This window comes from Sapajus apella, unplaced genomic scaffold (genome assembly GCF_009761245.1).
Source record: "Sapajus apella isolate SASKATOON/1434 unplaced genomic scaffold, GSC_monkey_1.0 scaffold1, whole genome shotgun sequence".
Taxonomy (NCBI): domain Eukaryota; kingdom Metazoa; phylum Chordata; class Mammalia; order Primates; family Cebidae; genus Sapajus; species Sapajus apella.
The window spans coordinates 25259883-25271320 of NW_022436941.1; the positions used below are offsets into that span (position 1 = coordinate 25259883).

General features: G+C 40.2%; 1 long non-coding RNA gene across 1 annotated transcript; it reads right to left on the reverse strand.

The window, feature by feature from the left end:
* Positions 1–3414: 3414 nt before the first annotated feature.
* LOC116548752 lies at positions 3415–9027 on the reverse strand. Its single transcript, XR_004267529.1, has 2 exons — positions 8931–9027; positions 3415–3715 (listed from the first exon to the last, which is right to left on the reverse strand). It is a non-coding gene; the product is annotated as an uncharacterized LOC116548752 (long non-coding RNA).
* Positions 9028–11438: the final 2411 nt, after the last annotated feature.

Consider the following 11438-nt stretch of genomic DNA (forward strand, 5'->3'; position numbering starts at 1 on the left):
GGCAAGGACTTCATGACTCAAAAGCAAATGCAATAAAAATGAAGATAAATAGCTGGGACCTAATTAAACTAAGGAGATTTTGCACAGCAAAAGGAACGGTCAGCAGAGTACAGACAACTTACAGAGTGGGAGAAAATCTTCACAATCTATACATCTGACGAAGGACTAATATCCAGAATCCACAATGAACTCAAGTAGGTAAGAAAAAAACTAATCCCATCAAAAAGTGGGTTAAGGACGTGAATAGATAAGTCTCAAAAGAAAATATACAAATGGCTAACAAACTTATGAAAAAATGTTCAACATCACTAATAATCAGGGAAATGCAAATCAAAACTATAATGCGATACCACCTTACTTCTGCAAGAATGGCCATAATAAAAAAATCAGAAAACAATAGATATTGGTGTGGATGTGGTGATCAGGGAACACTTCTGCACAGCTAATGGGAATGTAAACTAGTAGAGCTCTATGGAAAACTGTGGAGATTCCTTAAAGAACTAAAAGTAGAACTATCATTTGATCCAGCAATCTCACCAAGAGAAAAGGAAATCATTATTTGAAAGAGATACTTGTACATGCATGCTTATAACAGCACAATTCACAATTGCAAAATTATAGAATCAACCCAAATACTCATCAATCAATGAGAGGATAAGAAACTCTGGTATATATATATACAATAAAATACCATTCAGCCATAAAAACGAATGAATTAACAACATTTGCAATGTCCCAGATGAGACTGGAGACTATTATTCAAAGTGAAGTAACTCAGGAATGGAAAACCAAACATTGTATGCTCTTACTGATATGTGGGAGCTAAGCTATGAGGACACAAAGGCATAAGAACAATACAATGGACTTTGGAGACTTGGGGAGAAGAATGGGAGCAGAGCAAGAGACAACAAATGGGATAAAAGACAACAAATATGGTGCAAGTGTACACTGCTTGGGTCAGGTGGGTACACCAGGATCTCCTGAATCACCGCTAAAGAACTTACTCATGTAACCAATACCACCTCTACCCCAATAACTCATGGAAAAATAAAATAATAATAAATGATATTATTTTTTTTTTAAAAAAAAGCTTCTCTGACAATATTTAAAGGAAGATAAACAAACCCCTTAGCCTGGGACCTGAGTGAGAACAGAGAGTGTCACCCAGGGTGAAAACATCTCCTGTACTCTGTAGCCCCTCATCTATCCCTCTCGTTTCTTCACCACCTTAGAGACAAAACAATAAGATTTAGAAACTCACCAGCACATGTTTGATTTTATGTTGTAAAGTCTCCTCACAACCCTAGATAGTTTATATTGGGATTACGGAAGTGAAGGGATCATATTCAAATAACTTTGCTTTTTCTCTCTTCTCTCATTTATTAGTCATTCTGGAAAATCAAATGTCAGGTCAAATATGATGAAAATTCAAAATCTGTTTCTATGATTCATTTTAATACGTCCTTCAGAAAAGTAGATTCCTTTCCTTCCCAAAAGTAGACAGCTTTGCTTCCTAGGCATTTCCTTTACAAATAAAGTTTTCTCTTTGTTTTCAGTAACCACACAAAGATGGCAAAAACATGAGCAGGGTCTAAATTTTGGCAAGTAAGAGGAAGTTTCTGAGAATTTATAAAAATGGAAGCAAAACAGAGCAATGAAACCAACACTGTAGTTCAAGTTCAGCGCACTGTTTAGCTCAATACTATTCTTTTAGAGGATCTATGGCCATATGTTATAATTCCTTGTTACTCAAAGTATAGTAGGCAAACCAGCATATTTGACATTACTTGGGAATTTTTCAGAGAAGTCTTGAACACCCTAGATTGACACAAATTTGAAAGAGGTCAAAGAAGTCACATTAACTGTTAGTTAATATTAACATATCCCAAACTGTATTTGTTTCATCAGTTTATTGGTTCCAGTGAGCCCTCGTTATCAGTAATAATTCAACTTTACCAGCTCAACCTTCCCCAGCAGTGCCAGAGATAGGATGGTGTTCATCTTCAGAGTACCCGTAAGCTTTCCTTGGAATCCTCCGAATGCCACCCATGCTACCTTAGGAGCAGATCCTGCCCCTGCCCGCTTGCCTGTTGCTTACTGCCTGGCAGTTGTTCCATGGGAGTCCACTGGGTCATGAGCAGAAATAGGAAGGGTGCTGCCTCCTTCATTCTCTGTCAGTGGTTGTCCCCAGGCCCACATAGTCTCGTGTATACCTTAATTTAACTCCCAGCCCCACTCTCCACAGATCTAAGCTATCTTAAAGGCTCCAGTTTTGAATGACATCTCGTGTCCTCACTACTTCACATTTCCAACCCCAGGTATGCGGGCACCAAACCCTCCCACAGGTTATTTCCTCTCTGAAAATCGCCTCTTACGGAATGATCAATGCCTGTGGGTCACCATTAATAGCCATCCCTCATATACTGTACTCTCATGTTTGAATCCAGTTCAGGCTCAGCTGAAACCCCACCTCTGCGAAGCAACAGTATAATGTAGCTGGTTTAAACATCAGCCGCCACCATCACCACCACATTAACAGCCGATGCATGCTGCTGTTTCACTACTAATAAAAACAAAACATTTGGAGAAGCATTTTCTGAGATTACTAGAGATACTCTTTGAGCTATCTTGAGCTATCTGCTGAGATCCCAAGGATATAAAATTTAATTTGGGGAACTACATTTTAAGAAGGGCATTGATAAACTAGGGAGGGGCCCCACATAGGCAAGAAAGATGTTGAGGTGTCTGGAAATCATTTACATAGAGTGAAAGGAAGTGGAGAGGATAACTTGAGAATGGAGGCCAGGAAAATGTCTTTAAATATTTAAACAGCTGTCATGTGGCCAGGCACAGTCTCTTGTTCTGGATTATTCTGGTGTCCAGACTAAGATCAATGGGAGGAAACTACAGAGTGACTCTAAAACCACAAATCGGCTAACAAGGAGTAAATGCCTTGGGAAACAGAGTTCTCTATCACTCATGTGTCTAAGCTAAGAGGAGTGTGTTTACTTTAGAGCACTTTAGGAGAAATTAGCAGGGGGGAAATGAAAACAGATGGCACTGTCTCTTGAAACATCAAAGCTGGAAGTAACCTTAAAGATTATCATCTAAACTTTGGATTATCATCCAAACTTAGGTGACTATGACACATAGTGGGGATTTGATTAATCCTAATTCACTCTAATCACTGTCAGAGGGGACTAGAGCCTGCATTTTGAGTTCTTGTCTCATGATGCTTTCCCTACATACTATTCTTCCCTCTAAGATCCCATGCAAATTTCAGCCTCTTTAATGAATGCCATAGATGGGGAAAGAATAGGCATGGAGAGTCCAGGTGACAGTGGCTGGGACAGACCTGGGTGGTTGCCAATGACACTGAGACCAATTTTTGAGCCTATATTGGGATTACAGAACAAGATGACTTTTTAATTCATTTTATTCAGCAAAAATGCATATTTTTTTAGCATACTGAGTTTTGCAGAATCTGCAATTTGCTTTCCAGTAATTTTCTCTAATGTCATTTTCATGTTCAAGCAATATCAATGCCAATTCACTCAAAAGTCACTTGTCTTGGTCCTTCTCAACTTCGTGCTTCTCTTGCATGCACCATGCTGAGCATTCCTGGGCTCTGTCCTCTCTATTGCTCTTCCTTTCCCTGTCCCTTCCCTGTGTTGCCTCCAGTGAAGTAGTGTGAAAGGAGGAAGTCACTGGGAACCTGTAAAGGGGAAGGGAAAGGCTGTGGGAGAAGGGAACCAAACCAGGAGATGGACGGCCCAAAGAAACTTTGCTGACTTCTAATTTTTGCCTCAACTTTTTATTTCAGTCATCTGTGCTAAAAAAAAAAAGGGAAGCTATGAGCACATGCCCTTTCACATCCCACCTCACATGCCCCAGGAACGATGGCCACAAGGCCCATGTAAGCAGAAGTAGCTCCCTCATGGCCTGACATTCAAAAGGGCTACCATCATAGTAGTTCCTTTGGGAGGAAAGCACCTCTAAAACGGAGTTGTTATTGAGAATTTCACTGATGCCTGAACATCTCTGAGGGAAGTAAGAGAGTGCTGCAAGGGGGCAGGGCATGGCAGTTGGCATCCTTGGGGATAGATGGTTAGAGACCTTCCTGGGAAGGGTTTGGATGGACCTTATGTATTTTTGGATCCCTGGGCTTAGGCACTAAGGATTCCTGAGACAATTCAGGTAAGTTTCCTTGGAAGGCCAACACATGAATGCATTGACTCTTTGACTCCAAATCTTTTATTAAATCAGGGAATAAGGGAATGGCTCAGCATTTTCTTAGTGGTTATATGAGGCAGTAAGAACTTCAGCTGGACTTTACCCTAGTGGATTGTAATTTGAGCTTCCCATTTTAAGGCATGATCTATAAATCCCCTCATAAGAACTGTGGTATAATAAAAAAATACATTTTGTCTTTGTCCTCAGTTTCTAAAACCCTTGGAATTTCCTGAGTGATAGGCATGTATCTTGTTACTCATAATGAGCCCCTTTCAACCATACCTGAGCTTATGCTAGTGATGTGACCTTGGGTGGGCCCCAACTCTGGTTAGAGCAGTAGCTCATAACCCATGGTGGCCAGTTAATAGACTCTGTCCTTTTTGAAAAGTGATTGTTTCAAGAGTAGACACACAAAGCAACCTGGTTCAGTAAAACCAATCCTTGGAGTTTTGCCAGATGTTGCAAAATAAATTTTCTTTTTCTTTTGAGATTGCTAATCTGGAGAGAAGTAAACCACAACCTGCTGATGGCTATCTTGCCTCCATGAGGGCGGTGCTGCTTGAAAATGGAGCCAAGATAAGAGAAAACTTGAGGGGCTGGGAGTGCAGAGAGAGAGAGAAAGTCAGATCTTTGGTAACATCACATAAAGCCCTAAATCAATCAATGCCATGCCTAAAGCTAGATCGTGACCAAAACTTTCTCTTGTAGGCACCAATAAATCCCCCTTTCTTCTATTTAGCCAGTTTAAGTTGGGCTTCTGTCACTTAAACCAAATATATCCTTCATAGCATTTTCAAATTGCCCTTCCACTCTAGCTCCAGATGGCCTTGGAGGAGCATAAACAAAACTCCTACATCGCACTGCCTGAAACTGTTTGAGGTCAGGAGACTGAGTTTGAGTCTTAGTGATATCGTCATTCACTAACAGTGATCAGAAACAGGCACTATATTATCCTTTAAAGCATGCACAGGGTTATTGTCATAACTAAACGGGACGAAGCATATACATTTACTATCTCAGCGGTATGAATGTGTTAAAATGTAAATGTGGGGCTGAAGAGAAAAGCAGTGATGACATTTGGTGTCTGCTCTGTGCCAGGCACAATGCCAGGCACTCTGCATATTTAATCTTATTTCATCTTTATAATAGCCCTGTGAGGCAGGTTGTGGTGAGGGTTCACGTATAAAGCACCTGGTGTATTTCCTGGCTTGGAGAAGTTGCTCAATAAATATTAATTTCCGACTGTAACTGTGTCACCAGTTTAGTGATTTTGGATAAATATCTCCAATCTTCATATTCCTTTGATGATAATATGGAGGCTTAAACTAAATGATAGTCAAGGTTCCCTGTAGGCTTAATTGTTTAAGACAAAATTGTTAAATGTGGTACTTGGAAAAAGTCTTCCAGGATCAGAAAAGCTGGGGACCAGCTGAAATCAAAGTTAAGCAAGGTCTTGTCCAAGGTCATGTAGCAAATCTGTAGCCAACCCTGAGGTGATGGTGTTCTGTATCTTGATAGATGGGGGTTTGGGTTACACAGGTGCATATGTTTGTCAAAATGGGGCACCTGTAGACTTAGTATTTGTGCATTTCATACCATGTAAATTTTACATCAAATGAAGTATTTATATGGGAACATATTGAAGCCTGTAATTTATTTCAAAATGCACCAAAATTAGGATGAAGTAATGGATGGTTAGAGGGATAGGTGGATGGATAGATGCAATAAAGCACATATAGTAAAACCATAATAATAGAATTTAGGTGGGGCTATGCCAGTGTTCACTAAAAAGTGCTCTCAACTGTGCTGTATGAGACTTTTCATAATAAAATGTTAGACAGAAATAACCTGTAGCCAAGCCTGGATTTCTGCCCAAGAGTTTCGATCAGCCCATGGCACCTGCTTCCTTCCAGGCCTCCGGGAGAGAACCCACTGCTTAAGGGTATGAGTGCTCCTTCTCTGCAGGACCTCTAAGCTGAAACAGGCACACTCTCTTACGTGGTGATACCTCTCCTGGGCAAACAAGGCTCACCCTTTCTCATTAAAAGGGAAGCAAGGTTTCCTCTAGCTCATTCCTCTCATTTTAATGAGAGCCAAAGCTAAAGAGGCCACAGCGAGCAGTTCTGAAATAACCCCTTCGCTTCAGCTGTCATCGCCTCTACTCCCAGCTGCTCCCTTGGCTTCAGCAGCTCCCCTCTCTAACAGTCATTTTAGCACCCTTGCCCCTCCCTCGGCCTCCCTCTCTCCTCTTGGCCTCGTTTCTGGGCCCAGCAAGCCATGGAAACATCTGAGATTCCTCTTTTGCCTTCCATTTTTAAATCTCATCCGAGACAAGTCTAGAGGTTTAAGCAGACTTCTCTAATTATGATTTTAGCCTGTTTAATAAATTAATCGGGCACATCAAATCTGTTCGTTTTCTGTCTTAAACTCTTACTTCAGTCCATTTTTACATAATAATAACTCCTGTCATTTGCATTTGCTTTTCTTAATTCCAAGCACTTTCCATCTCTATTCATTGCTCTATATACATTTTCACAAGCTAGATTGGCAAGTATTATTTCTCTTTCACAGATGGAGACTCTGGGAGATGTTACAAATGAACAGTTATTGAGTTCCTACTGTGTGCACTCCTGTGCTGTCTGCTTCTGTGTACACAGTCCCACTTGAAATCCACAACCTTTTTGTGAGGTGCCTATTGTATGGGTGCCACTTTTGCCAACAAGGAAACTGAGGCCTGGAGAGAATATTTTCTGAGGTACAACCACCAGATGGTAATTGCCATGAGAAGTGCAGGCCCACAGAATGTCAGAGCAGGAGGGATGTTAGTAGCTTCCTAGGCCAACTCCTATATTTTCCAGTTGAGAATATTAAGGTCTAGAGAGTTAAGTAAGCTATTTAGAAGCAAAGCTAGAATTAGAACTCAGGTCTAAATTTTCTGACTTGGCCCAATTTAGCAAATGAGAAACTCCACATAGTTCCAGACATATGGGAAAAGTTGGAGTGTTACACGCCCTCAGGGTATCTGGATGCCACTCTGTGCTGGCAGTGTAATTTTTAAATCTGGCAGGAGCTGAGTTGGGTTGTCTTGAAAGCTTAGCCACTCACAGCCTGTGAGGCCCTCGGGCAGCCCAGACATAACCAATGTTCCCTTGTGCAGTACTCGTCTCCTGTGCCAGGAGGCTTTGAAAGCAGGAGCAGCATCAACAGTTGCAGTATAATCATGGGAATGGGGAGTGAATGAAAAAATGTGGTGCATAGCCCCCAGACCAGCTGGGCACCAGGGTCTGTTCCTTTACAGCTCTCACCTGTCACATCTTGATTCAGTTTGATTGGGCTCGAGGGTGAATGGGGAGTACAAAGCTGGATTTTTTAATTGGCCTGAGATTTGCATCACTTCCATGCCAATAGCACCAACTTGCTTGTCTGATACACTTTGCATGTGGCTGTTCACACCCAAGTGTTGCAGACAGAAAGACTCTTGCTTCTGAACTGATAGAGCTGATATTTGCTTTCTTTTCCCAACAGAGTTGGGACTTAGGTCAAAGGTTTATTTGGTTTATTTATTTATATATTTAGTCGCTTGTATATTTGCTAAAATTGCTTAGTCCTCTAACACCATGGGGCTCCTATCTTTGAAGGGGAACCATGGCTCATAAACTGTCCCGTGGACAAGTGGCTGATAAGTTTGAATGTTGTATAAGAAGAGCTTCTGTCAGGCTGGACTTTGAGGTTGTTTGGACTCCAACTGTAAAGGGAGAGGATTGATCCTGCCATCCTGTAACCTGGATTGGACTGGTGATGCCCACATATTGTATTTTGTAAGACGGAATGAGCCAGACATTGGTAAATGCACTACTTCCAGACCCTTGGTGTATGACCACTGTTAGGCCCCATAGGCTGGATCAGACCCTTGGTGTTGGGATGGGATTTCCCAGAAAAGAATGGATAGTCTCACTATTAGTCTTCCTAGAGCCAATTATGTCTAGACAAAGTGATCATGTAGCTGAACATCAAATTGGGGATATTTGGGGAGTGAGAGGGAAACTAACACTGAGATATCAAGTGTAAACTGGGACGGATGGTCATTCTACTTTTAGGGTGCTGAGGGGTGAGATAAGAGAAAATACTGTCTCTCTGGGCTGGGAGGCAGAAGAAGCCTGGAGCACTTCCCTGCCACAATGGGCCCTGGAGAAGAACCGGGACATAATGGACACTGAGGGCAGGTCTGGGTCTTGGTACTTACTAGAAGCTACTCCCTGAATTGTACTTCTTATTCATTATTCATTTTGTATATTTATGAGGCAGTCTTGCTCTGTTGCCCAGGCTGAAGTGGAGTGGCACAATCACAGCTCACTGCAGCCTCAAACTCCTGGGTTCAAGGAATTCTAGTGCCTCAGCCTCCCAAGTAGCTGAGATTACAGGCCTGCCACCACTCCCAGCTAATTTTTGTATTTTTAGTGGAGACAAGGTTTCACTATGTTGGCCAGGCTGGTCTCAAACTCCTGGCCTCAAGCAGTCCACCCTCAGCCTCCCAAAGTGCTAGGATTACAGGCAAAAGCCACCACACCCAGCCAATTATGGTTCCTTAAATGTTACCACCCTGCTAAATGTCCAGGTTGCAACATTTAAGGAACCTGCACATAAAAATCAGAGATTTTTGTGATTGTGCTGGGCATAGAAGAGTCTGGGGGACTTACCTCTCAGGAGTGAGCAGGACAAGAGGCAGCAGATGACAGCAGCACCAGGACACTGGTACAGACAAGGCAGAGCCCAGGAACCAAGTGAGAAGAGGCAAGGGGAGGGGTGTGGGTAGTGGCCAAGGCTGGCTTGCCAAGAGCCCAAGCCATCCGTGAATGTAGTGCTGGCTCTGAGAGCTTTACTCATCTTCCCAAGTTCACCTTCACCCTTTCCTACCTGAGTGACATCAAGAGAGTAATTCCATTGCAATCACAAGGAAAAATGCTTTTGCTTTCTGTTGCTGTCTGTTCCTTTGTGTGGCTTCTTACCTTTGGAGAGGTAATGGATGTCTTTGGGAAGAAGTCTGAGCTCAGGCTTCCCATGCCCTCGCACACACCTCCAGAATGGCATTTGAGTTCTGAATTATAATTGCTGTTGGCTTATGTCTCTCCCACTCCCTCTGCTAACAGCAACTCAAGGTTGTCACATGCCCAGTGTCCAATGCAACGCCAGGCAAAAAAGTAAATCTAATTAAATGATGGAGCAAGATGAAAATGACACTGAGCTTGGATATAGAAAGGTTAAGACATAGACTCCATGTTCCTCAAGGTCTCAAATATCCATGTGGATTTTCCAAGATAATATAAAAACTCTATTCTCATTTTTCTATTGCTTTCAGTTGGATTTTGGTAATCTGCTTTCTGCCCTGCAAAGAAAAAAAAAGGATCTTGGCATTGCAGCTTAAAAACAGTAGAGGCTAGCAGGATTTATTCTTAATTAAATACTTTTAGAAATATTTCTCAATGAATGTTTTTCTTTGCAGGTCTTACATCTGATAATACATAGGGATGCTGTTTTTATCTTTTTGTTTGTTTGTTTCTCTACAGTACAGGATTCAATTTAAAAATTGTCATAATTGCCTTGGGTTTACTTGATATAATCTAGAAAGGGTACTCCCCTCTTTTAACTTGGCTTGCATGCAAATTTCCTTAGAAAATTTTCTAGATTGAACCCAGGGTGTTAGGAAAAATTACATAACATATCTAGTTATTTGTTCTGCATATTATAATAATTCAACAAATGTTACTTAAATAGAACATTTCCTATTTACAAAAGCTGAATACAGTACTTTTTTTAAAGAAAAAGATCACAGAAGCTTTAGCGGATAGAAATATACACAGGATTTATGTGTGAGCACAGTTTTTATAAATTCCAAGGTAATAGAGGGACAGATTTAAAGGTTAAGATTAAAACTTCACTTCAAACTCTTTTAACCTATTTCTTTTTAACAGTTTTTATTTGAAAAATGTGAAAAAAGGAGAAAATGAAAGTATTATTTACTGACAACTTTCCCACATTTTTTGGTTATGATCTCTCCATTGTCACCACCACGAAAATCTAATCACTATTATTAACGATTTAGTGCACGTTCTAGGGTTGTTTTGTTGTTCTCGATTGCTCCCTCCCCTGCATTTCTCTCTCACATGCATACACATGCACATGCACAGACACACACACACAAACTCACATATGTATTTTTAATTAAAAAATAGAATTATGCTAATCATACTGTGCTCCTATTTTCTTTTTTCACCTAAAAATAGCTTATAGACCTGCTTCAAAGTCACTACATACAGATATTATCTCATTCTCTTTTTTAAATTTTAGGTTTTTCATTTAGCTTTTGGATCTGACTGAAATTTCTTTCTTTGTATGGTGTGAGACAGGGATCTAATGCTGATTTTTCAAAATGAATTGCCAGTCATCAAATAACTATCCCTACTGATTAAATACTGCTGTTAAAAGGCTGCCTTTATCAGGAACTGAATTGCCATATTGACTTGATTATGTATCCTGTTTCATGGAACTATTTATTACTGTGACAATTATTGTTTAACCTACCATAATTTATAATATATTTTGATACCTACTTATGCATTTCTATGTAAAGTCATTACAATTTTAATTTCCATTTTAATTGCTATATCTGATAGAAAAAGGGTCCCTTCATTGCTTCGATTTTCTGGATAGTTTTGATTTCATTTTTGTCATTTCAATTTTAACAAAGTAATACATGTATATAATTTAAAAACCAAATAAAACCAGAAGGCTCATATTTATAAACAGCACTTGTCTCACTGCTCTTCAACCCTTACCTCCTTCTTCTTGGAGGTAGTCACTTTCATTTATTTTAGCTGATCTTTCTGGCACTTACCTCTATAATTCTAAATAATATGATTATACTACCAATTCTTGATTTATATCTTTTTGACCTCATTTAGTGACTTCTGTTTTACTTGGTAAGTATTCCTCTCTCTTACATTCCACTGTCCTGCCTCTTCTGCTCAGCAGTGTGTATCACAGATTTTAGCTCAATCAATAAATAGTGTTTACATTGAGATTGGGCAAACACTTTTAAATTGTGGAATCAATTCATATTATATGATCGCATTTCCTTTCTGGTCCGAAAGAAATGTTTTATGGGATTTTTTTAGAGTTATTACTTCTATTTTCACTGTAATTTTAAA